Below are 27885 nucleotides of genomic sequence, written 5' to 3'. Positions count from 1 at the left end.
CAGTGGACTTTATTGTCAGAGTAACTCTAGACATTGGATTCAAATAGATTGGTGAAATTTCAGGCCTGAAAATGTGTGTTAAGCATATTTAGACTGATTACAGTTTTCCTGACACTGCAGAATAATCAAAATACCACCTCTTACGGCTAAAAAAAATGTATTTTCTGAAGTTTTGGTGGTGGATCTTTTTAATAGAAAGTACAGAATGAAACTTAAGATGTTGCTATGAGAACAAATAAATAATTTTCCCATAAAAAATATGTGTACGTCACATTCGTGTTCTGCTTTGATTAGTGACATTTCTGATGCTACAAAAAGGCTTTAATGGTCGTGCCTCTCACCAGTTTTAGATGTGCATCAAGCAAACACAAAGGAGGCCTTGCTTTTATTTTTTATTAAGTCAAATGCATTAAAAAGAACACATTTAGTGTGGTAATAAGTCAAAAAACAAACAGTAGAGTATATACATTATGGTTTTTAATAGTTTTCCAGAAAAACACTACAAAGAAGACACACAGAATGTATATATTGAAAAAAAAGTTTGACACTTTTTTTTAAAGAAAGAACTGTTCTTTTTTATTATGTTGAAGTTAAAAAATGTGAGTTTATACCAACCATGTCGCTGTTGTTGAGGTTGAGGCAAATCAGGCAGATAAAATGATGTCTCCATCAACACACTGCAGCAGAATTTCCTTTGATGGTTGGAAGAAATCTGGGACACAGTTGCATTCATCGTTCAGTGAGCTCTTCCACATAGTTAAACCCACCGACAGCAATGAATGTTGATTGTGACCTTTGCTATAAAAAAGCCTGGAGAATGTTGCAAATTTGTACAAAATGAAGTCTTTTCTTTTTTAGTTTCTCCATCTCTCAAGGGGTCACGATCCTTCCTCTGCACAAGTTTCCTAGGTTGAAATCTTTTTTCCTTTTATTCTTTGGGACACCGGATGACAAGGACTGGCCACAGGGTACAGTCAACGGTCGATGGTTTTCTTCAATTTAGCTCAAACTCACCGACAGCGTTGAATGTTCACCGGGGCAAGAACAGAGCTGATGGTGACCAAGGATGACAGTCTACTTGAAGATGAAGAGGAAGGATGTCTTCTTAACAGGCAGAAAACCTTCTAACCCCTCATATTCACTCTTTTTAATACCCTTGAAAGACACTTAAAAGGTTTCTCTGACTATGACTATTCAAGTTTTAAAAAATTAGAGCATCACTCATAACTTTTAATGTTAATTTAGAATATTGTTTTTTGCTAAAAAATATCAGAATGCTGTTAAAACATAAAAAAACACAGAAAGTATTTGAAGTTTTTTAAACATTAGATGAGGAAATTATAGATCAAACATTTCAAAATGTATGCAGTTCTTTATAAGAGCATATTTTACGCATTATTTATGAATAAAAAAATAATTGTAACAGTTTGTTTCCTTACCAAGTGATTTCTCTATGCAGCGGTTTGCTCCCCTGCTAAAAAGAACCTCTTTAAATCCTAGAAGGGTATACAGTGTTTAATCTAAATTCCATTGCACACAGTTGTTATCACCTCAGGTCTGAGTGCACGGAAACATGTTGTATTTTGCTGCCAGTAGCAGTTAGCAACAAGGAGTCATACTGAAACTCCTGACTCAAAGTAGGGCTTGGTGCAGTCACTCTCACAGCACCGGGGTGAGGCCGCAATCGTTTGCTGTGTGCTGCACTGAAGCACAGCTGCTTGGCCTCTAGAGAGGCATGGCTCAATGGCTTCATGTTAGGTAAACGATGCTGAAATCACTGTGCATGAGAGTGCCGACTCACACAGTGCTTGCTTCATTGTGTCTTTCCGCTTGTACAAATACCAGGAAAGAAACTCTATCAGAGCTTAATCATAGCTCATCCTGAGACAGAAAACAAGAAAAGATCAGTTACTGAGAAGCACAAGAATCAAAAGCTTCCCCACAGCTTGTGTAATTAGATGTGGCAGTGAGTCACAATGTGGTGGAATGACAAATACCGTGACAGGCCACTTTTCCAGAGAAAGATAAGGAGTGACTAAAATGATGTGGTGGATAAGTCACCTCCTCCTGCCTTTGACACAGACAAAAGCTTTTGACATAAAATAACTAGCTAGTCCAAGAAAGTTAAAAGCCAAAGACCAAAAACCAATGTGTTAGTTGATGACACGCTGCCTAAGCTTGGGCCAAAAAGCACAGTCCTTGCTGAGAGGGACACCGCTAACTTGGGTTCCTTCACTCTCCTGGACAGTGATTTGAGTGACAGTGTTGGAATTGACAGAAGTGGATGAGAAGGAACGTAGCTTTATAAGGTCTCCTCTAGCCGCAGGACTGTGGTGACAGTGGGAAGAAAGATCCGGGACACGCAGCTAAAGAGAGAAGAGCCCTGAGCTGACAATGTGGCCTTAATCTGAATGACAAGGTCTGCACATCAGCCCTCAAACCAACCCGGCTGAGTAAGGATGGGGGTGGTAGAAGATGTGGAAGCTAGGGGAAAAGTGAGAGAAATAAGAAGAGACAGAGGAAGGAGGAGGGGAGGGTGTCCTTCCTTCAAACATGCTGGCCTTAATGGCATGGACAGCTCTGACATTTAACCACTGAATCATTTTAGATAAGTGGATGGGGTGGTGAGAGTTGAGAAGCAGGCTAAATATAAAGAGCTTTTGAAAAAAAAAAAAAAGCAGGCTAATGTTGATCTCGATCGGGATCTTGAAAGCCAATGAAACCATATTACTTCAAAAACACAAAGTCGTCCCGGTTTATTCTGTGAAGCAGCAACAGAAGCTTCAGAGGCCATTTGGCAGGATGGAATTACTATGCTAGTCATAGAGGACGCCGCAGATAAAGGCCACATGTGCCGAGCAGATTGGGAAGGAGGGACAGCTTCAAAAAGATTTAAAAGGTGCGGTGACAAAATTGCAGGCCGAAAAAAAGAAGTTTGCGTGAGGACGAATGCCGTTCTTTTGTCGTACTGTGGAGCATGGCAAAAGTGACGACAAAAACAAAATGATTCCCAAAAAGAACATTTTCCCATTTAATGTTTTAATCTACGAAAAAAAACAACATTTTTGTTATTTTTTAAATGAAATGGATGATATTTTTGTTTAAAATTAACAGAAACAAAAATAAATTTAAGAATCCAATTGTCTTTCTTAATTTGCCTTAAAGAAATGAAATTGATAATAAAGACAAAACAAAAAATGTGTTCTTTTTAATTGCAGCTATTCTGGAAACAAGTTTAGACTTTTTTCTGCATTAGCAAAATAAAGATAAAAAATTTCAAGAAGCCAAAAACCAAAAATAATTGGAGTATATTTAAAATCTTTAAAAAATACTGTGCAACATAATTCAAAAGTGGTGTTGGGGGTTGGAACTTAGCCCCAGTTGAGGGAGGAAATTCTTGGCAACGGTGCTGTAAGTTGTTGCTCTCTACCTGCAGGTAAAGACCGGCCTCACCAGTCTGCCTGTCTGCTGATATCATACCGCGAAGTGATCCGTTTAGCTCCCTGACTTAATGCTCACCTGCTCACGCGCCCCCAGCTCTGCGTGTGTGTGTGTGTGTGTCTGAGAGACAGACATTGTGTGTATGCCGACTCTTTCTGTCTCCTCACAGCTGGAATTGCGTCTTTTTATCTGCTGCCCTACAATTATAGACATACACAAACTCACACACCGGGAGATTGATTTTTACTGCAAGGACATTTTGGAAATTACTGCAGTTTTCCAGCGAACATATTTCTACAAATGAGAAGAAAAAAAATCTCTGAAAATGACAATTGGAGACAGAAATATGAACTGGTAAAATAATAATTGGTATGGGCTCAAACCCTTTTTAAAGGTGAAGATTAGATTTATAACTAAACTAAACCTAAACGTGTGCGTTTGGATGTGCTGTTTGTGGGTCTGGCAAGGAGCTATGTTTGTTTTCATTATTTGGTTGCTTCTTCCTGAGGTTGTCCCTGCACTGACAGATGTGAACAGACATGCCACGCTCACAGAACACACACAGACACACCTGAGCTGGGGTCTAAGTCCAGCTGGAGGTGCTCTCCTGCCAAACCTGCTGACAGGCTGACTGTTTTCGTATTCGTTACACACACAATTACTGGAACTGACATGACACATACACAAAGCCGGACTAAAGACAAAAACAGAACAAGAAGTATGTACTTGTTGGCCAATTATTATTTCAAGTACAAGTTGTATTTTTTGGTTTTAAAAACAAGGAGCTAAGTTGTATTTAACCTACTGCCTTTAGCATGCTGTTAAAAACCATATTTGCTTTTTTTTTATTCAATTAAAGAAGATGTTGAAATCTGAGATAGGCCTAAAAAATTGCAGTCACAAGTGAATGAAGAGCAGCAGTAGTCATTTGATAAAAGGAGCAAGCAGGCAGAGACGCAGCAAGAAGGGAGTTACAGACAACAGGCTGCAGGAGGACGGACAGACATGAACGGAAGAGTGGGCTTGCCTCTCTTTCTGTTTCGCAACACACACACACACACAGTTAGGAGACTCCATAGGGCGCCAAATAATAACCTTCCTTGTCATTATCATCACCCAGCCAAACCGCTCTTCTTCCCCCAGTCCTCCTCCTCCTCCTTCCATCTTCAACACAATCATTGCCCTATCGTTTACAGTGAGCTGCTAAATAGGAACATCAATAGACACATCCATTAGCAGTGTGAGTTCTTCGCTCTCTGATTCTAAAGTGCTTTGATAGCCGAAGCATGTATCCACACACACACACACCCACACACACACACCCTCGGCCGACGGTTAACCAAGCTAGCCCCTGTGCAGAGGGAGCTGGAATGATGGAGTGTATCATTAGTGCTGGTTAGTGACACGGCCGCTGTGAGGGTGGGGCCGTCAGTTAACCTAAAGCTGGGAGTAAATGATGCACTTTTCCTATTTAAGCTGCATTTAAACATGCTGCGCTGATTTTATGACACAGTTTAAGCTGTAGAAACCAAGCTTTTCTTTATTCCATCTCAGCTCATCCTGCGTGTTATTTTACACCCATTCTAAGTAAGGTATTTTTAGAAGTTATAAAGGAAATGTTCTTTGAAACGAATCAGTGTTTTTATACTGATGAGGAATTTTCTTTAGAAATTTCTGTTAGAAATGATGTGTACCAGTTAAAGCCAAGGAATTTTAAGCAAACATTATTGAAAAGAAAAGCTAATTTTGTATCTTGCAGCCCTTGCTCTAAATTTAGAGTACAACATTGGGGATGCAAACTAGTATGAAAAGCATTTTATTTTCGTTTGAAAGAAGTTTTCTCAAACTCAGTCAAAGTAGAGAAGGAGTAGGACGAAAGTGAATACTAAGACAGCGAGGGAGGGTTTTCCCGCAATGCTGCACCATAAATTTAGCACGCAAGAGTTTTTTTCCCCAGTCATTTTTCTTTTAGAGGTATACTTTGCAGGAAGCTGGGAAGCCTGGGAGGGACTCTGGGTGGGTCACATGAATTGGTTGTGGAGGGTTGAAACAGATGTGGAGCTGTTAAACCTGTCAAGACAGATTTTGAGTGACAGAAAAAAATGGAGCATGAACATAAAGGCTCAAATAGATCAAGAATTTGTATAAATTAGTTTTTTTTTTTATTAAAAAAAACTACTTAAAGTGTAGAACAGACAATCCAACTTGTCCTAATGAATCACATGCTCATTTGATTAAAACATTGAATTCAATGAAGAAAACAAGGGTGGATAATGGGTTTGTTTTCAAGCGTTTCCGTTATTATTATCTTTCTGACTCGGTGGTCTCTTCCTTTACTGTAACAGTTGTGTGTGTGTGTAGGTGTGTGTGTGTGTGAATGGGGTGGGGTGGTGGTAGACCGCAGACAGCCTCAAGGTGCCATTTCGCTGAGCGTGTGTGTACGCTTGCGTGCCTCCTTCATGTCTGGACCTGGGCAGAAAACAAACAGGGGAGAAGAAAGCTTAGGATGAAATTCAGGTGTCGTATGGTAAAACATTGTCATTGAAATGCAACACACACTCACTGACCCAAGAGTACAGCTGATATACACATACGCAAACACGGACACAGACACACAGACAACTGAATCATATTGTTGTATTCCTCTGTTTTCCACAATAACACTTAGGGGTTCACGTGTGGCTCCATTTCCGACTGTATGTTCGTGGAGGTGAGAGGGCCTCGAATTATTGAGGTGCAGTGACGGATGTCGGAAGAATATTTGCTTTAATAAGCTAGCCCCTCCAGAGAACTCACGTGATTTTATACGAACAAGCAGCCCACTCTGAACCAAAAGACTATCAACACCCTGGGTGGTCTTGAGAAACACGGATGTGGAGCCAGCACGTGTGTACATTAAAGTGATTTATTAGGGAAAGAAACAAAGGTGCTTTTAGCACAGAAAACCACCACTTTTGTAAAAATATAAAATCAAAGTCTATTTGCTGAGTGCAAAAATCAGATCCGGGTCAATTAAAAAAACGCAGCTACCCGTGTAACGTGTTTGTAATAAAGGCGTTTTTTTTTTTTTAACATAATTCCAAATTTGTGTATTATGTGTAATCGTAATGCATTCTATGCTGTAGAGATGGCTCTAATATTCCCGGAGCACGATGAGGTTGAGAGGGATGCGAGACAGAATGAAATATCAAAAAGAAAATTTCAGAGTATAAAATCATAGGCTGACCAGATGAAGGGGGTGAGAAGAAAAAGCAAAGCAGCAGAATTTAACGCATGCTGGACTCCTTCTACAAAATTATGCATGTGTACATTATTTTTGACTAATATATACACATTTTCTGCAGTATCACACCTTGTATCTTGATTTGTCAAAATAATAATAATTTAGCACTCTTTTTTCATGAAGCTATAGTACATATCTGTCAACTTCATGTAATTTTTGTGGAAAAAAACAAGGATTATAATAATTATCTGTCCGTTTTTCTGTTGACTCGTCTCCGTACTTTTATGTTATTTCTTGTATCCCCAGAAATTTTCTTTGATTCATTTGGCCTCCCATTGTGTCGGGTAATGAGTCATCGTGTGCATCCTGAAAGCAGCTGGTAATTTGGGGTGAATAAGCACATCAAAGATCCGGTGGAAGTTATCTTCATTATTGCTTCTTTTTTTTTAAGCCTCTTTAGCCACATTAATGAGATCTTTCTGCAACCTACTGTTCATTCTTTAAGTAGTCCCTCTGAGTCCTTTTTTTTTTACTTCCATCATCTATGCTGTAAGATTGTTTTACCCTTTGGCAAAAAAAACGTATGCAGCTGGATGTAAGTAAATGAAGATCTGTAGATGTGCAAATGCGCTACACTGAAGGACTTTAAGTTTATCCCAAAAACAAGAGTATCATTGCAGAATGATACAAAAACTTGCCAAAAGACCCCTACAAGACAAAAATCCATCTTAAGTCTTAGGCAAAGGATAAAAATGCTGTAACGGGACAGTTAAATATGGTTTTCCTGCGTTCCTCTCAGTCTAGATCCGCATTTACAGAGAAAGAACAATGACTGACCTTGGCTGTAAGAAAAATTGCCTCAATTGTTCATACCTCACTTTGATGTTAAATACTATGAAACAGGGCAGCGCTGTGAAACCTGCTCACTGTGCATGAAAAAATTAAACCTTTCATGTCTACTAACTGCTTCTTTGCAGTTTTTCTCTTCTGAATTATTATACACTGACATCTGCCACAATATATGATTTACTATTTGTCAGGATGAACTACTTATGCTTTTTTTGTGTGCATGGTAATTACTAGGTTTTATTTATTAATTTGCTGATTTTTGTAACCATTCCCTAACAAGTTTTATTTTCTTCCATTACTCCCTTTTCCTGCATTCTCACTTCCTTCACGCTTCACTAAGCAGACTTGCAAAATGCAGGGAAGGTAAGTCCATCTTAAAGCCCCGACAGAGAGCGAGCGGAGGAACTGATGTGTTAAAAATGCAACAGTTTGCGTCTATGTTTTCCCATCAGGCTAAATAACTGAACTGAGATGATAAAAAGGCTGTAAATTAACAGGTATGTGAAGTTTTGATGTGTGTTTGTGTTAACAAGAAGAAACTATTAATCAGGAGTGCTCAAAAAGCCCTTGTTGTGGGTTTGACTGGCAGTGCAGTTGTTATTCCTTCTCTCCAAATTGATGGCAGCTTCAAATGAACTGCAGCTAGTTTCCAGATTTGTCCAATATAGAATAGAAAATTGACAAGGTTGTAAGTCCATAAACTCCCAATAAATAACTAACAAATGTTATGGATTTTCCAAAAATATGATAGCGGGTAAATAGAAAATGCAGTAAACTTAAATTAAGAGGTTTGACATGATATAAGACTGTCAGATAGATGTTAATAATATTTTTACTCTCGTTTTACCTAAGAAATGAAATCTTTTGCTCATTCAAAAAATAAATAAAAATAAATAAAAAAAATAACAATTAAAATCACCCAAAAAAAACCCCAACATATTTCAAAAACAATAATAAAATAAATCTTTATGGCTTTTATGGTAACATGAACCCCTTTTGTATCATATAGCTTCCACTGTTAGCCTAAATACAGGCTTATAGGAGAGGCTAAAATTAAACATCTAAAGCACAGCAGTCCCATTTAGGTGTGCATTTGTGAATGTCGGATATATTTACCAGCTACTTTGATCAATTCTGCTGCGCCCCAACCAAACAACCAACGTAGGTAGCATAGCGGTAAACAAAGGGACCACCTACTTTCCTTCCTTTCACCATATATGTCAATCTCTGTGCGTTGTCTATTTTTTATTGGAAATATTTCGCCTGTTTGTAATATGTAGAGCTAGACCACCCAGAACATTTACCCAAAAACCCTCCACCAAAAACAGCTACTCTTAATTATATCCATCCTCTGGGAGTGTCTTTCTGCTCAAAACAGACCTCTGACCCCCCCCCCCCCTTCACCGCCACCACCCTGAGTCGATGGGCCACAAACCTCACCCCGATGACTTATGGAAAAATCATTTTGGTGAACATGCTAACCTTAGATGAAAACAAACATATTAAGTGTCACACTTTTTCTTAAAACTGTATTTTCTCTGAGTTGACAAAAGCAATTTGATTTGTTACAGTCATTATCTCATCTTCCATAAGGAAACTTGTAAAGACTCCAGCAGAACCAGACAATAATTTAGCAAGTTTCAACAATACAGTAAATGATTTTCAAAATGTTATGAGCTAATAAAGTTTTAATATTAATGATTGCAAAATGATACACACTTTGTAAATAGAGGGAAAGACATCTGCAGTGTTGTAAAAAGGAACTTTGTATTGACTCTGCAAGAAATTTACCAATAAATGTTAAATTTGTCCATTAAAATTCTAGTTGACCAAAAGTCTTTATGTATCCGAAATAAAACAGATTTAAGTATAAAAAATAGTTTTGTTTGCACTAACTAAAGTATGGAAAAAGTAGAGGTTAGGGTGATATTATTGCGTTTAGAATGCTTTTAAACCTGATCACATGTGCAACAATGAAAGACAAGTTGAGAGATCTCTTCTCAATCTCTTGATTCAAACCCAAAATGTCTATTGTTGCTTTATTTTGATGTTAATTAAGATAAACTGTGTTGTATGACTCCCTAATAAATATCACCCAACAAAGTTAAGATAGACACAAGCTTCAGGTAACTTAATTTTAAATACGAATTAGAGAAAAATAAATGATACAAATGTAATACCGAGGTTTTTAGGTGTTTAGGCACACGTACAAGGCTTTTGAGGAATTATGAAGAATTTTTAATGCAGTGAAAAAAAACATTTTCCCACATTTTTTTTTTAGTTTTATTCTTTGATACAGTATATTTTGCACTTTTACTGCAAAGGGAATCCCGAAAATACCCAAGTAAATATTAAAGATGGCAAAAAAAACAACTAAAAGTACAGATACTGTATTAAAGTATTTTTTACTTTGCTATGTTACACCACTGCATAACTGAATGGGGGGCCACGTGGAAGAAACTGCTCAACAAAAGAGGATCTTGAGAAGATGGAGTTCTCTTGCATGACCTCAAATTTACATTGTTTGGAGTTTTCGCGTAGCGTGCACATATAAACATGAAAGCACATACAGAAGCACAATGAGAAGCTCTGCTCAGGCGGGACCCCAGTGACTTATCTGCCAGACAAATCCTCCTTGTGCTTTGATCTGCTGCCCATTTCTCCATCTGTGTTTTTTGTTTCTCAAGCAATCAGCTGTGATGTTTCGCTGTAGAGCAGCCGAATTCCAAGACCCAAGAAAGAAAACACTGTCAATTTCTGGAGCTAAAAAAAGATTCTCTGAAATGCATAACAAAAATAACTAAAAATAAACTTTGTCCTTCCAATTGTTATCAATACTTTCCTTCAAGGATGAAGGAGTTAATCTGCTTCAGTTGTAGTTTAGCTGAGATGCTATCGAAAGCCATTTGTTCCAAGTAGCAAGGCTAATGACCCTGATCCGATGCTCGGCATTCGGCAGGGAGCAAAGGAAGGTAAGTAACCTCATATATTCTCGTGGGGACGACCTAATGAGAGAGAATGGGAATACGAGCTACGGTCCATCATCTACTTAGAGCCAAGACAGCAGTGCCACCTTCCCACCTCCCCTCCCTCTGAACTGACAGACACACAAACTCCCATAAAGAACAGCTCCTCCTCTGCACCTAATTTCACTCCTATCTTCCTAAATAAATCTAACACGTGTCCCATTTTCTCATCAATAAGTCAATAGTTCATTTATTCAAGGACATTGGTATTATTACTGTAAACAAGGAGTTCCATCATCAAGATGACTGCCGGTTTTTACGGGCCCTTTTAACCATTTGGTTGGAATTCATCAATCTGCTTTACTGCGGACAGAAGCTTTACATTACAAACTGTTAGACATGTACTGATGCTTTCAATGGAAAGAGAGAAATGGTTTACCCACAATTTGTTATTTAAAAAAATTGTACAAAATAATGGCAAAGTGGAGGACAAAAATTGGCTTACACAAAAAAAGTATTTCTAATTTATTGACATAAATTAAATTATTTTCTTAGTCTTATTAGTTGGTTAATATTCTGCAAATCAGTTGCATAGATTTTAATCCAACCCAAAGCTTTGGATGTGGTAAATGACTGAAAAAATGTCTAATCTACAGATTCTTGCAAGATATTACCCTAATAAATAAATAAATAAATAAATGTGAGAGCGTTTTTTTTCTGTTTATAGATGCATCATTTACATAGGAACTGGCATTTCTTATCTATAAGTGCGTAAACGCTGCCAAAAGTTGCAGCTATACTGAAAGGAGCATAAATACATGAACACAACATATAGTTGAGTATGGATGCCACTGCTGTGTGAGGCAGAGGGATTTCTGCTGTGATGGGAAAGCAGCAGGGGGTCCACTCCTCTGCTTTTATACGATTCAAGTCAAGCCTGGCTGCCTCTTTCCCCTCTGGCACGCACGGGAATATTTATGCGTGCCGTGTGGAAAAAAAAAATGGGTGCTAGAATGAGTACCCGACAGCATGCTGTGTACATCCGTGCAAGTGTTTGTGTGTGTCAGTAATACCTCCAATGGCAGACTAATGATAGGTCTTATCGACACACAGCAGTGAATGCAGGCCTTTGTCTCCTCTCGGGACGCATTATGAAAAGCCTAGGAGACTGCCTTTGACTGCTCTTTCATCCGTTTACCCAACGGTGAAGCCCGGCACAAGAAAGCCAAGTGTTAGACGGTTCCTGCACTGTGGCAGTTTGGCCCTGACGACTCATCAACAAATCAGGTATAAGTTAGACTCGTAAGTGTTGAACTAAAGGTAAAATTACTAGAATTTAGGTATCAAAGGGAAAATGAACAAAGGGGTAGCTGAAATAAAATTCCCTAAATGACATCCAAGCTACATTACTGTAAGTCAATAAATTTGTAATAACCACTATCTAACCTATTTTTATTTCCATCAGCTAACACTAGTTTTGTCTATGAAATCAGAAAACCCACTTTCTCTATAACTCCATTACATCTGGGTCTGTGCCATAAATAAACTATATTATATTTCTCATGTAAAAGTGAGAGAATATTCGCAGTTCTCAAAAAATTCTGTTCACTCTTGTTTCCACGTGGGTTTGAAAATGAAGTTTGAATCAAGAAGTTAATGAAATGAAAATGTTTTTCATTCTGAAACGTCACTTTTCTCAGTTAACATAGCCTTGCTTGTGGAAGCACAGTCATTTGCAGGCTTCTCCTGCTGAGTCTATAAAAATCTTTTTCCCATTTATGCTTTTTACAGCCTGATTTAGGATTTGTATTGGACTTGAATAGCACCTTTGTGGGTTATATTCCTTCTCCGTGTGTTTCTGTTTTTCCTCTAATGCCATTCTGTCACTCTCCATTAATCCTTGTTTTCTCGCAAGGCAACTCTAAAGTAATCATTGACGATAATTTTAGTGTTTTTTTTATTTTTTTTATTTCAACACTTTGATCTAAAGGGGAAGAGCAATCAAAGGACAATTATTTTTCTGATTTTTTGAAGATAACGCTACAAATGGCATCTGTTTCTCTTTGTCGTTAACTTCCACTCTGAGTTCTTGTCTGGCCCCCCACTCCACATCATCAGTCTTTTCATCTTTATCTCAAATCGTGGTGGCTTTATACACAACAGCTCCTTCTGAGCCTCCACCTTGTGAATGTGTCTTTGACAGAAAAGCACTCTGTTGTTTCACTCAGTCCTTTATGCAGACAGTTCTTTCACCACTTGTCCTGTAGGTTTTCATGGTCACTCCCCAGCTAAGAGGGTATTCATCCTCATAATTCCAGACTATTGTGCATCGTGCACTGGCTATTTTGCGAGAGCATGAAACTAACAATTACTCGCTCTGTCCCCCAGTGCGGCAGTAAATCAATATGACAAGACAGAGTGACTCATCTGCTTGTCATTTTCCTGTATGCGTGCATTTGAAAAATGAAACCTAGTGGCAAGCTGTGGCTTGAGCCTTGGCTTCATTTGTACAAATGGACACCAAAGGCCTGCCTCTCGAGTCGAGTCCAGTTTGGGGCTTACTCACAGCATATCAGCTGGGCCGTGCCAGAATCCACGTGGCCCCAAAGTAAGGCTCTTTTGGTCACTTTGGTGCCGTTCCCTGGAACATGCAGAAGTCTATAACAGCACCGGCCCTGGATCCTTCAAGTAACAGCAGCCATCTATTGTGTTAGTCTGAATACTGACAGTGAAAGAGTTAATGAGTGGAGCCAGGTACAGCAAGCAATCAGCCCCCTGTTGGCTGTCAGCATGGCATGGCCCAACTGGCATGCTGTGAGCAGGACCCTTGACAAACTTGGTGGCTTCTAAAAGCTCTCGTTCAATGGGAAGATGCCCTTGAGAGGAAAAAAGGGGGGAAGAGGAAGCAGTAGGACCATGTTGGGATATTTTTTCACAACATTCTTCACCTCTTGTCTTTCTGTCTTCCTTCGACTCATGCAGCTTTTGACAAGTCCCTTAAACAATGGGGTTGTGTAGAGCAACATTTGCCTGCACAAATCCCACATGACAAATACATAATACATGCATCTAAGGGATGATGAAAGAAGACATTTCTACTTCAAACAAGTACAGAACTGACTATTTTTGATTGTTTTGTTTGCTTTTAAAGAGCAATTTGGCCAGTAGGTCATTTCTCTAAATGCATTATTCTTGTATTTTGGGTACAAAGTTGGAGTTTTTTTGTTCAATGTCTAACAGAAGAAAATAGAACACCCATTTGTAAAAGTAATTATAAATATAAAGAGGAAAAAAGGGACAATTGGGAAAGATTATGGAACTGATGGCTTAAAAGAGTGGGAACACAAAGGACCAGTTGGTTTGCGAAGGCATACTAAAAAATTAAGAGCTAGAAGACAGGCTCGGGCTCTTAAGAAAGCAAACTTACCCAGAAAAAAGAAATAAATTAATATCAACTTGAAGCAAAAATCCTACTAAAGCCCCCCCCCACACACACAATTTTAAACAGTCAAATGAACAAAATGACTTTATTGAAAGTAATTTGTTTTTAAAAAAATAACAATTTCAGTCAAAGAGTAATATCCTGTATTTTTAGTGTATTAAAAGAAGAACATAAGGAATGACGGATGGAATTATGTCTGAATGAAAGCAGCCTGGAAGGAAGCCAATAAAAGCTTTGAAGAAAAATCACATCGTTGCTATAATAACCTCTGGGTTGAAGGTTGAAGTGGAAGAGTGTTTTCAACAAAAGGGAGGCAGAGAAGAACTGAAGGAAACAACATTTTTCTTTCTTCTTCCTCTGCCTTTCCTCTTTAACCGTCCATCTGTCTGTGTATAGCGGTTTACCAGACGCAGATGCAAACGCTCTGTTAATGGCTGCATGAAAGTCGATGATCCAGTACTGCTGCAGCCTCACACTGAGAGAGGAAGATTAGTCTCTGAGAAACTGCTCACTATGGGAACCGCTAAAACTTGGTTAAAACAATAAGGTGGCTCCTCACCGGGCTTCTTTTCTGTATTGTGCCTTGAGGCTATGCTGTTTATCAAGGTAAAAATGTATTTTCTTTTTCTTCCTTCACCAGATCTCTAAAATATTTATTTTTCTTTCCTACTTTTCACTGGATTCTATATATATTTTATAAATGATTTGTGCAAGCACTGGATGAGTTTGACAGTGCCATACGGGATTCATGTTATATTAAACAAAGAAATGTTAATTTTTTTTAAAAGTGCATATTTTCAAATACACATCCATGAATAGAGATAACATGAAAATGAAAGATTTTGCATTTTAAAAAATGTTCTATGCGGTGTGGATTTAAAGTTCATATACCAGCATTTGTTGAAGCACTAAAAGCTTATTTCAGCTCTTCAAAACTCCTTATCTATATTTTTCTTTCCTGTGAAAGTAATCCGCTCTTGATTTAAAAGAGCTTATATGTACTTCAACACCGTTGCCTCATTTAGAATGTGTGGTTCTATGAATATGCTAAGTAGTCTCCGCCTCCACCTTCACAGCTCGCCTACAGTTTGTGAAGACCTGCTTAACTTCAGCTCCGCTCAAAAACTACATGGAAAACAGGGTATTTGGGTAGAGAAACATTCCTCAGATTGAGCTTTAATTAAGTAGGTGTTGTAACTTTTAGGATGGGATTCTCTACACGTTATATAATATTCACAGTCACTTGCCATAAGACACTTTTTTTACAGATTTTTTTAAGTGACTTTCTAGGAAGATTCTGTAAAAGGATTATCGATAAATAAAAGTTTTCTACAAAAATCGTTCTGATAGTACTTGGTTGTGTGATTCTCCCAACACCTCTTTTCTATTTGTTAAAAAAAATAAAGATATATTTAATATCTGTTGCTTCTCCAGTGATCTTTATTCTTTTCTTCAGTTTGTACAATAAATTATGTTTTAGATATTTCATAAGTCTTCTAAAAAGAAAAAAGTTAATTATGTGAATATAGGAGCTTTGAGTCATGCTCTTTCTGAATTTCAAATAAATGGGTGATTATGCAGACCATCTTTAAAATTCAGGATTCTTCGTTTAGTTTTTTGTAAAACTCAAACGGTTAATCCGACACAACAACAATGAAAACATCGTTACAAAAACTTCTGGCGGACACTTCATCAACTCTGAGAAATGAATGTGAAAAAACAGAAGATGCAAACACTAGTGAAGTGGGGCTGCAGTGGATGACTCAGACAGGATGATAGGCTCTTCACCTGCCGACTGTTGCTCCAAAAGACACAAAACAAGCATGCTTAGTCTCAGACCTAACAAAAAGCATGCACACATGCAAACATCAAACCCGCTCCAGGTGCATAACTGACCCAGAGAACCAGGTGGAGGAGCAACAAAGATGGAGGGTGAGACAGGAAGAAAACCGAGCTTTCTTACATCTCTTTAATCTCTTCTCTGCAACTGCTTCCTTCTTCTTTTTGGTGAGGGCCAACACGCAGAAAGCACTATCCTTGTGCCAGCATCTTTTTAAGACCTAACATAGAAAAGCGAAGAGAAGAAGAGAAAGAAACACACTTAGTATTCTATTTGTTGAATAAAAAGCTTTAAAAAAACATCTTTAAAAAAGACTGCTGTTTTAGGATATTATTCAAAAATTAATTTAGTTCATGGCTTAAACAAAAATGCTTATTAACTAAAACTTCTGTTACTTGCTGGAAAAAATAGCTCACAGGATGAAAACTAATAAGGTGGCTGTAAAAAAAAAAACTTGCACACTGTGTTGGCTTTGGTAATATGTCTTTTTTTCCCACCCCTTTCTTTTGTTGATATATTCTGAGTTGACATGCACCATTTGGATAATTTTATCATGGCTGTACGCCTTTGAAACAATTGACATGGTGTGTTTTGTGAGTCTGCATGGAGCGGGTGTCTTACAGTGTTCTGATGAAATTGCTAACAGCTGTGACAGCCACCATTGAGCACACAAACATTCTTTTCGCCATCTCATTTGTAGCAAACAGCTGCACAGATAAAGCATGAGGGGTTAAGCAAATATTGGCACAAAGGCCAGAAAACAATGCACCAACCTCATCCCTCCCCTGTCACTCACGCACACTCCCCTCAAACTGTGGCATTACTGCGAGTGTGCCAGCTGCACGGGTGAAAAAAAGAAAATGACTGGCACTGCTTGTTCTCTTTATTACTGTAAACAGAACAGCCAACTCTGCTACCCTCCCATTCATTCTAATCTCTTTTTCTCAGTGATAAACCTCCACAGTCACTCTTTCTTCATCTGCGCCCCTCCGAAGAGCTCCCCTCCAGTCGGGTGTGGACCCTCGAACAAGGCAGCGACAGTGCTTCTTTGTCTGTTCTCCCCACCTCCCCCATTCCCCCTTATCCCTGCTCTAAGTGATGCTGGTTGGCGGGTACGAAGACATGCCTCAACAGGAACACCAGAGGAGAGGAAGAGAAGGAACGAAGAAGGAAAAATGTAGGTGGAGGGAGGTCATTTAAAAAAATGCACCCCCCCCTCCCCTCTCTTTCTATTTAACACACTGTTCTGTCTATCCAGCCTTGCATGAGAGGCTGTCTTCTAAAAGAGTTTGTGGGGAAAGACGGTGGGTTTCAGCTGACCACACCCTCAGTGAACCCGCCGACTTCGCTAGACTCAGCACTGCTGAATTTCATTTGCAGGGGACCACTTCTGGTTTAGACGGGAAGCTAATTTTAAACTCCAATGTCAACATAAAACTGACCACCAAATTTAAAAAAACATATATTTACATATATGCGTTTCCTAATACATAGCTTTGTTTTTTATTTGTCAAAAATGCATGACATTTAAATGGAAAAGTTCTAAAAACAGCTCTTGGGTCCCCAGCTCATGACTTCTCATATAGGCAAAGAAAATACCGGGATTGGCCTCTGAGGTTAGTCAAGACAGTTTTAGCCGTGGTCCCAGTCATGGCTCTGCAAACACAGGTTCTTTATAGCATAAATACTGCTCTTCTAATGGTGCCTGAGGAATGTCTCAATGGGAAGTAAGGGAGACAGGAGAGAAGAGGAGGATCTAATAGTCAAAACACACATGTGCGCGCACAGGGACTCTCCTGCCGCTTCGGGGCAATTGGATCATTAACCCCAACTAATCTACAAACAGATTTATTGAAAAGAAGAAAAAAAAGTCTTTCCAGCTTAAGTGCACTCACAGTCTAAGATGCATATAGTGCTTGAGAGAAGAGGGCGTGGTGTGTTTTGGTGTTGTAACCACATGTGAGCCACCTCTCTCAGAAATGGAATTCTGTGTCGTAGCTGCCATTTTCCACAGTGTCTGCTGTGACAGACAGGGAGTACATGACAGATACAGCTCCAGAGGATGCATGAGTTTTTGCGTGGCTCGTCTGTGCCGCCTGCGCAAACCCACGGCCTTCCTTCAGGACGCCTGCCTCCATGTGACACCCGCTGCGCCTACTTCATTAATCAATAGAACAGATGAAGACAGACTCCTGCTGCGATATGAGGGAAAACAGTAGCTTGGGCTTCCAACTGTGTGTATCTGTTTCTGCATGTACAGACTGTTGAATGCCCCTGGGTAAAATATGGCAAACATGCTCTAAACCTTGAGGGCTTCCTGTCCACACAGTGATTCTGCCCTGAAGTTGGCATCTTTTATTTCAGGATCTCAGTTTATCTAGTGTATATTAATTCAAACCCTTAAAAAATATTAGATCCAAGGAACTGAGAGTTTGTTGTCCTTGTTGGAGAACTTATGTGCATCATTTTGAAGTGTTCTTGTCTTATGAGGAGTTTTGTGTTATTTAGAAATTTCAATATATCAGTGAGCTTCAGAAATCATACTAAAAATTGAAGCTTCTTTGATGACTTCCCTTCTTCTTCAAAATGGTTAGTCGTTCAGACTAGCACCATCTTGTCCATAAATCCAAGAGTTATGGACAAAACATATAAGAGCTCGTTCCTAAACACACAAACTTCTATGACATTTTGTCTGCTTTCCAAAAAAAATGTTAGCCATAAAAAAATTAAAAAGAAACTGACACAAAGGTTATAGAGAAAAATCCAGAAGATGTTTTTTCAACTGCATAAAAAACAAGGCAGACAAAATCCACAAAAATATGTCACATTTCACCTCTCTAACCCAAATGTCAAGCTGTTATAATGAATATTGGTGTAAAGCCACTAAATGCAGCTTACACAATCAGCAGAGAATGTGCTTCTTATATACATTTAGGAACATCCAAAATAATTCCACAATAAAAGAAAGTAATTTACTGCATTTCTTTAACTTTGACATATTTGATATCTATGTATATATTTAAAGACCCACACCAATTAAAAATCATGTTTTTGGTGTTTTTAACATGTTCTTTTAGCATTTTTCTCATGATGGAGGACATAATTAAAGATTCTGGGTATTTCTCTACTTAAATCAAATCAAGAGCAGATAAAGAAAAAAGCAGCTGAAATGGTTTGGACATTGACATAGGTGCTACAATTGGCAGGCCACATGAAGTTCCCTGCACTGCTCCATTCCTATGTATCCATTTGCAATCAAATATACCCAAAAAGGTTTTTCTCTAGTCTAAGCTGGCATCTAGCTCAAAACTACACGGCAGGATAGCTCCAATATCGCCCCCCATTTTTGCTGCATCGCAAATATTATGTTTGAGGTTGGGAGGGGCTGTAAGCTAGCGGGAGAGCATGTAAACAGATGGATGATAGCAAATGGAGGAGGCCTTACGCTAACAGTTCTGCCCACAACTCAGAGGCAAATTTCTAATAAACTCCTGCAGCGCTGCAGAAACTATATCCTAGAAAACTACTTTTTGTTTTTATTGACATTATCATATTTAAAATACCACTGGGAACACTTTTACAATAGATCAAAAGATGATTGGAGTGGGTCTTTAAGTATGACATCAAAGAGTTTCTGTATTATTTCTTTATCTGATTAAATTGTTGCTGTACTGTCTTTACATTGGCAATAAAATTTTACATTATGTTTTATAGTAATAGGATGAGACTGAAATACATGAATGTGACACTATTATAATATGACAAAGGGTCAGAAGTATTCTGTACTCAATGTTTCTTAACTGCTGTTTCAAAATTCCAGTTTAATAGATGGTCAGTGATGTGTTGCCAGAAAAACATACATCTGGCATGGAGGGGAAAAAAATCTAAAAAATGAATGAAAAAATGTATTTCTTCATTTGATCACACTGATCATAAAAGACTAAAAAAAATGTTTTTAATCTAATATTTTGGGCAAAATGTTAATGCTTGGTTTATTTTGAGAAAACGTTGCAATTAAGGATGATGGGTTTGTTTTTGCAGCACACATATAGTGGCTTTGATAGATTCTGCACTTTAAGGTACCTCAACATTGGTCAAAAACTTTCTAAAGCAGGTATGAGTGATCATGTTTAGATATTATGCATATATTTCTCTTTATACTTTCTGTTCTGTCTTTCAAGAAGACTCCTCAATACCCATCCAGGTAAAATTTCTGAAAAGAAATGATTGAAACCACGAAAAAGAACTAATCAATGTCAAAAGAAGGTGTAGCCTTATTTTTTTTAAATCGCTTATTCTCGGACTGAATATGTTTTCATATGGAAGAAACAATTAATAAACTTCATGCCTTTACCTTTTTAATCTAATGCACCGATGCATGTTAATCAATCACAAAAAAAACCTTAAATGACACTTGATGCTGGATATTAGAATGCCTTTCTCTGTGAAAGCAAATTCAAAATGTGGTTTAAGGCACATTTAGGTAATGTAAGGCCATTACTGTAGCTTTGAACACATCTACCACAATCATGGGGAAAATCAATTTTATAATTCCTAAGAGTCATTAACACTTACATTTCAAACATAATCAAATTGGGGATATTAGAAGGCTGTTTTCAAGTTTATTTTCCTAATGGGAATGAGGAATGCGTTGGGTTTTCCAAATTGTGAAATGACTTAAACTGAAAAGCCGTAGAGGCCATTTATCCCTCAGAACTTAAAACCTGCAGAAATGTTATCAGTCACAGCTAGACTTTGCCTCCTCAGAGTACTGCAAGACTTTTTTGTGTTTTCCGTCTAACTTGTGATATCTGGCTGGGACTCAGTAGTGTCTTTGTTGGTCTTTGTGCAGTGTTGAATGAATCTTTTCTTTTTTCTTTCTTTAATTTTCATACAAAGATGGACTTTTTGAAACTATAGACGCATTTTAGATCACTTGGTTGCAACCCCAAAAAATTACCCTCTGCACAAATACCATAAAACAAGCTTTAATTTATGTAAAACTATACAAGAAAAAGGTGATTTCTATTAATTTAAACTTAGATTTTGGATTTTAGTTGCTAATCCTCTCTTTAAAACTTAAGATGTTAGGATTGCATAAGTGCAGCGTGTGTGATTTAAGTTTATCGCCCTGGCAGACAGACAAAGGGGCCAATGTAGGCCTCCAGGGGGCAGATGACAAACACTTTCACCACAGCAATACCTAGTCCCCATTCCCTCCCCCTCATACTAAACTCCCGCCAAAACCCACAACAAGCGCAGGGTGGAGGCAGAGTTATTCAGAGCATATTAGTCAGGTGAAAGGGGCCAGGCACAGAGGGACCCTCTTCATTCTGCCGTCCTAATCATCCAAGACAGCTCCTCCAGTGGCAGACCTTCCCGCCAACAAACCCTGCCCCACCCCCATGAAGCATATCCCAGACACGTCTAGGAGTGTTTACAAGGGCAGGCAGCCATGAAGTGGGGAAGCTGACCAAAATGAACAGCCCCCTTGGGAGCTGGAGGTTAATTGTCCATCTTCTTGGTCCAAATTAAACAAGCTTGAGCGTGTTCAAATATACAGATGCATCCCGCCCACCAATTCTGCCCAACTTATAACAGATTGGCACGTTCCAAAGAGAATGCCACTGATGCAGAATGATGAGCGAGACCCCATTGTCTCATTATATTGTCTTCAATTAGGGCCGAGATGATGGGAGACAATGAGAGAAGCATTTGTAATCATGAGCCTCCCAAACTCACGCTGGGAAACAGAACTTCATTATGCCCAATGGTCCCTCATTGACGATAAAACTCAAAAATCTGCAGTTCATCCTCAGGAAGTTTTCAAGTACAAATGGCTTGGAAAGAAGTGTCCCCAGGAAAACTGCGGGGTTTTTAAAATTGAAGGTAACAATAGGCGCAAATGATTCAATGCAAAGCTTTAAAAATCACAGTCGTCACTTCATTATATCCACTGCTCACTTACCTTTCTTGTTTGAGTTTATCACTCATATTCAAGGGATTAGTAGTAAGCATCTTAAAGGTCTTAGAAAATGAGTGAGAAGATTAAAATTAAAGGGTATCAAAAAAAAAGACTGAACTTTCCAGCAATACTTTTTACTGGGATGAAATCACAGACATGAAGTGTGGCCATGATGTCTTTTTATCTTCTCGAGTGACTGTTGTACAAGCTAAGCTCCGAGAACAGAAGCTCCGGCGGAGCTCGTGTCAGAGCCATCTGTAAAAATGAGACTTCTTTAAGAAGGAGAAACTCGAGAGCACATTATCTGCGTTTACCTGGAGAGCGTTCAGCTGAGAAATGACTCGCACCCGACATCTCGTCGGCTTTGTAGCTCACCACGTCATTTAAATCATGCACCGCCATGTCTGTTGGGCTTTGATAGAACCATCCAACCGGACAAATACTTCTTTCAGAAAATTGTGCAAATCATTTCTTTCAACTGGGATTGTGTCTGTATTGTTCCCCCATCTTGCAACCCCCCCGCAACACTCCTCCACTCCGCCTTCCCTCTTTCCTCACAGTACAAAGAACTAATCTGAGACAAGCACTCGCACTAGTTCTGACACACTGTAAGCATAATGCTGAAGTGATTTGGTTTTGTTGAAATCATATTCGTGATGTATGTGGTGAAAAGCATCTTGCTTACAGGACAGCAGAGGGGTTGCAAAAGGACCTTTTCTCCAAACTGCTCAGAACCTTGTTTAATTCAGACCACCAAACCATAATTTGCCCCTTTTTATGTCTCCGTGAGCCAAAACTGGAGATACTTGCCTAAATGTTTTGATTTTGTCCGTTTCCAGATAGAATTGGTCTGCCAGTCAAAAGGATATCCGTCAGGCTGAACTGCCCCGGGGCCGAACATCCTTTACTGGAAGGCACCGACTCCTTATCTGATTCCAGCAGGCAACGCAAGATGATGGTTGTGCCAGCCAGGGCCTTTGATTTCTTTTTTTCTTTTTTTTTAATAATATCCATCTTCTTGCACATTACTGTATTGATTGCCGAAATACCTCATTTTGTTCCTCTACTTCCAGAACACTATTTGTAATGTGATCTCCCAGATGGGGATGGCACAGGGATGGACAGATACTAATCCTCTTTATTCTTCCTTCCAATCTCAATCATTTTTTCCGGTGACACAGTGATATATGTGTGTGTGTATATATATATATATATAAAATAAATAAAATATATATATATATATATATTTTATATTTTATTTATTTTTTTTTTTGAGGGGGGCTGTTGCTTTACTTTTGTTATGTTTGTCACTCCCTAGGGCTCCATGGGTCTGGGGTTTCATCTGCACTTATGACTTATTCCTTTTGGTGAAAAATAACGGCTTACTTCTATCCTTTTGCAAAAGGTAAATAAAATGTAGGCGCGTAAATAAAAGCAAATTAATCAGCAAATCCCATTACCAATGATTTTTATGTTTTTGGAGCTGAGGCTTAACATTGAAATGTGCTCATTGACCTCTGAGGAACAGACACATTCCTCTGTTTTTAACAGAAGGGTGCGCTGGTGCAGAGACGGTAACGCAAACGTCATCAGTCTACTTAGAAGGCTGCAGAGAGTATGTAAATTGCTTCATTAACCTCATGGAGGTTTGAACAAGGGGCCATGCAAAAGGGCTCACTTAATTTAGGTTTTCTTGAATTTTATTAACACTCATTAATTACATGAAGAAACCTTTAGTAAAGGTGATTTGCTGAGGTAGTATTAAACATTTATCCTAACTGGATGTGGCATTCCCACACCCATCACAGCACTCTAACTTTTATAAAAAAAAAAAAAAAACATTGTTAGACATTGAACACCAGACAATAGAAAGGCAAAAAGGGAAGACGCGGGGGGGGGGGTTAAACTGTGAATGTTAGGGTTGAGTTTTCATATGGTGCTTCCCCCCAGTGCATGCCTTGTGTGAAAAATTGGCTTGTAGAGAGAATCTGTGTGTAAGCTGCCAGCAGTGAGGGCTTGCACCTGGAGCAGGGAGGGGCAAGCAAGAGGCCAAGGGTCACCTCATGGGCCAAACAGTGTTGGAGTTCTCCCTCTTCTTAAGGAGGCCAGACAACCCCTGCGGCTGAATCGCGCAACATGGGCCTCTCACGCCCCTTCCTTCCTTTCCCTTCACTCCTTCCTACCGCGATCACCTCCTTTTCTATTCTACTTCAGAAAACCACAGTAATCCATAACCTACTCAACTATCAGCAACTCAATTATCCCTCCTGTTCAACTATTTTCTCTCCTCGGATGGAGATGAAGAAAAAAAACAATTAACCTCTTCTCAGCGGGGACTTTTCCCAGGAAAAGCTACCCTGGTAAGTGAATAGATTGAGAATTTCAATTCCGAATGATAGCTTAATTTCCTAATGCAAGTTAAAAAAAACTATTTTTGCAGGTTTACGAATGTCCAACAAATGTTTAACTGCCAAAATATGAAGACTGCTATATTCTTAAAGTATAATTGAAGCTACAGAATTTGTTATTTTCACTCCAAAGCAAAATTCAAGTTAATTGATACTCTTTCTTCTTTTGGTTGTTTACACAGAAGCAATATCTCTTTATATAGGGCAAAACATGTACCTTCAATGTATTGTATTTTTTTCTAAAAAATTAGACTAATTCACACCAAGTGTTTATAGATCATCCCCCACATCCTCAGCCTTCAATAAAATGTTCTCCTTTCCCCCTATGTAATGGAGGGGCCTCCTATTCATCTCCAGGTAGAGAGACTCAAAGTGCAAGAGGGAGGAACGGCTTGTTGCTCCCATTGAGCTTTTTATTACTTCCCTCTTCAAAGGATGGCAGAAGAAGACACAGCCTCAAATCTCCTTGATGCCGTGACACTCAGTCAAAAAAAAAAAAAAAAAAACGCACACAAAGACGAGGAAGGATGTCAATTTCAGTACTGAGCAGATTCTACCAGCACTTCTTCTTCAAAACATCCCGTTTGAGAAGATTACATTGTTGTTGATGCAGAGAGACAACCCTTCCAGCTGTTGAGGGATAATCCTCCAACAAACAAGTTTATCGACGATGGACACAGAAAAAAAAAAAAAAACTGGTCATGTACAAAAAATAACCTCTTGTTCCACTTGGAATAGAAAACGGTGTCAAACAAAGGATCCAACCAGCCGTTTGTTTTTGTTTTTTTTTTGCGAGGGAGATTAGCTTGGTACCAAGCTAACCGTACAGACACAAAATGATGTAATCCCTAACCAAGACACATCACAAAAAACAAAGACTATGGAAAATACAGCAACAGACAGATTTGTCAGAGAAAAGCAATTATTGCATAAAAATTTCAACAACTTCTTGAATTTTTGGTAACCGAACATCATACATCACACCAGCTTCATCACTGACCTAAAGACAACCACCATCGAAGCCCAAGTGCATCTCAAACAAAGCCTCAACTAACAAAATGAAGCTTTAAAGTGGATTTTTTTTAACATTTTAGACTTTCTTCTGAATCTAAAAGCATTTCAGTTCTGTTCATTAAGAATGAGACGTTAAAGTTTCAAGGACCGTAATCCTTTTCAATGAGTTAAGACCAATGATTCATATCAACCAATAAGAAAAGGCTTATAAACAAACAAAAAAACAACAACATGATGGATCATAGTTTTTTTTGCGAGGTTTATAACTATATACACATATAGCACAGTGTGTGTAAAAAAGCCGTGTCGCAGCACAGCAGAAGAACTTTGTTCTCGTCGATGCTCGCCTTTACAGCATAGCCTTTAAGACTCAGCAGCGCGCACACACAGTGAGATGCACGCAAAATAGAACACTGAAGAAGTCTTTGATGTTTCCTCCAGGGTGTGTGTGTGTGTGTTGCAGCTTTGTGAGTCACCCACACTCTATCCAACATCCATAGACTGTCTGCACACTGGCTGGTGTCACGTATGCAAAGACACAAACTAACAAACAACACAGTATGTCTTGATTGGGGATGGGGAGCAAAGGAAAGCAACAGAAGCAGGAACTGGCCAAGCCAATCAACCAACTTCACTCCAGACAGACTTCAACTTGTACCATTCATTTTGTCTAGCCCTCAGGTGTCTGGAACCACAGGCGATTGTTAGGTTCATGGTGGCGGGAGAATGGGGTGGAGGTGGGGTAAATGTAGATAACACAGCAGTCAGACAAAGAGGGAACAGGAGCGCTGACTACATACCACTAGCATCAAGGAAGGGAGGGTGGAAGGCAAGGGAGGGAGTGATGAGAAGAAAAGAGGAGGCTTATAAAAATTTGATTAGACAATTCTTTGGTGGAGTGACTTTCTGTGTTGGTTTGCCCCCCCCCCCCCCCCCCCCCCCCAGTTCCCCTCCTTTCTCGCTCCTCCAGACCGCTGCCTCAGAGAACAGGGCAGACAGATTTTATAGGTCCTAATTAAAGCCATCTGAAGCCTTTCAAAACATCAAATGGCTCTGGTCCCCCGCTCTTTCCCTCTGATTGTGCAGGAGGCACGGAATAAAAATCTGTGCAAATCTATTTTTGCTCTGACTTCCAAGTGTACATAAATTTTGCAGCCCCCCCCCAACACACACACATCCTACTGCCTGACCCCCAGCACCCCCTAATTTCCAATCAATAAAAGGGTTCAGTGAGTGACATGACCTCATAGAGGAAATTCAATAAATTTGACAAGAATTTATGTCTGGGAAAATGGTTTTTGAAAGATTTTGTTTTGTGTATTTTAGTACTTTTTGCTTACATCTTGCCTTTTAAGTGACACAATTTAAAGATCCACCCTTATCCTTCCTGGCGGATTGAAGTGAAGTGCAGCCTTGTTTTAGTCAGCTTCAAGTACTCCATTTATTTTTCCTTCTGTTGCCCCCCCCCCCCTTAATTGTCCTCATTGAGCCGTGTGGACCGGTTGCACAGCCTGCATGCCTGGCTGCCTGACTGGGGTCAACGGGTTTACCGTGTGCTTTTATCTATATTTCATGCTATGGCGCTGCGCACAGACAGCCACACGCGCACAATGAGAAAACCTACAGAGGCGCACAAAGAATCCGGGCAAGATCAGCACTAAATGCACTCTTATCATTCAATCATAAGCTGACGTTACATGTGTTCAATTCTATAAAGAGATCATATATGTTGAAATTGCATTTTGTATGACAACAAAAGGATAAAACGCAAAGGTTGCAGAAGTAGAGCGCACAATTCTCTATTTGACAAATCCCATTTGAACTAGCAGATTATAAAGCAAACTGATTGTTTAAACACTTTTAGTGATTAATAAATCAATTAAAAGGTGGAAAAACATAACCCACTCACAATTCATTTCAATAAGTTCTGGGCGTTACTGGTTCGCCGCTGCGTCTTTCCGCTCGGACAGGGACAAAAAAGTGTCTTCCTGAAGCAAGGCGCGGGTCATCCCCATCGACAGAGCTCTGCTTCATCGTAGGGAGGTGCGCTTCGCGTAAAGATATCACCTCGTCGCCCGTGGTGAGGACAGTGGACGTCCGATTCCGTCGATGTCAGGTCTTCAGTGATGCCTGCACTCGCCGGGATTGCGCGCTGAGAGGACAGGGAGCGCACAGAAAGGCGTCATGTGAGCCGGGGAGAGGTGCGCCATTGGCCAGCAGGGTAGAAGTATGATAAGGCTACTCTGTGCGCCATTGGCCCAGGACGGATGCGGAGGCGCCTCCTCACTTGGCTGTGTGCAAGAATGTGAGTGTGGCTCACTCTTCGTAATTTTCAAGAGAGAAAGGAGGGGGTCATAAATGACAAATTGTTCCTGCGATATGGTATTTGATTCCTTTGGCTTTGGTAGAAGTGAACGGCATGGTAGCCTGCAAGCTCAAACTCTGGCTCCTATTCATAGATAGATTTCAAGAGGGGAAAACTTGAATCCTGATGAAAACTTATAAAAGATCTACTAAATAAAATATGACTTTAATGAGTATAAATGAATGAAAACCGATGGAATCTGTATTGTTATAATTGTTAATCCCAAATTATGTCTTTTTCTTTGTTTTATTTTTTACGTTTTTATTTTTTATTTTGGTTGGATTCACTATTTTGGCCTGGTAACTCAACTGATGATGTAAAGATGTTCCTGGGAGCTCCACACACACACACACACACACACACACACACACA

The 27885-nt window shown here is 39.2% G+C and overlaps 1 long non-coding RNA gene and 1 other non-coding gene across 2 annotated transcripts; both read right to left on the bottom strand.

The window, feature by feature from the left end:
- Positions 1-705: 705 nt before the first annotated feature.
- On the bottom strand, positions 706-800 carry mir181b-1 (microRNA mir-181b-1). Its single transcript, NR_107087.1, has one exon. It is a non-coding gene; the product is annotated as a microRNA mir-181b-1 (primary transcript).
- Positions 801-5580: 4780 nt separating this feature from the next.
- LOC101157765 (uncharacterized) lies at positions 5581-27459 on the bottom strand. The gene is made up of 3 exons (XR_177348.5): positions 27058-27459; positions 15885-15981; positions 5581-5910 (listed from the first exon to the last, which is right to left on the bottom strand). It is a non-coding gene; the product is annotated as an uncharacterized LOC101157765 (long non-coding RNA).
- Between the last annotated feature and the right edge of the window lie 426 nt (positions 27460-27885).

Source organism: Oryzias latipes, chromosome 4 (genome assembly GCF_053564925.1).
Source record: "Oryzias latipes strain Hd-rR chromosome 4, Olatipes_Hd-rR_3.1".
NCBI lineage: Eukaryota > Metazoa > Chordata > Actinopteri > Beloniformes > Adrianichthyidae > Oryzias > Oryzias latipes.
The sequence above is the reverse complement of the archived record's forward strand: the minus strand, read 5'-3'. Positions and strand labels throughout refer to the sequence as shown.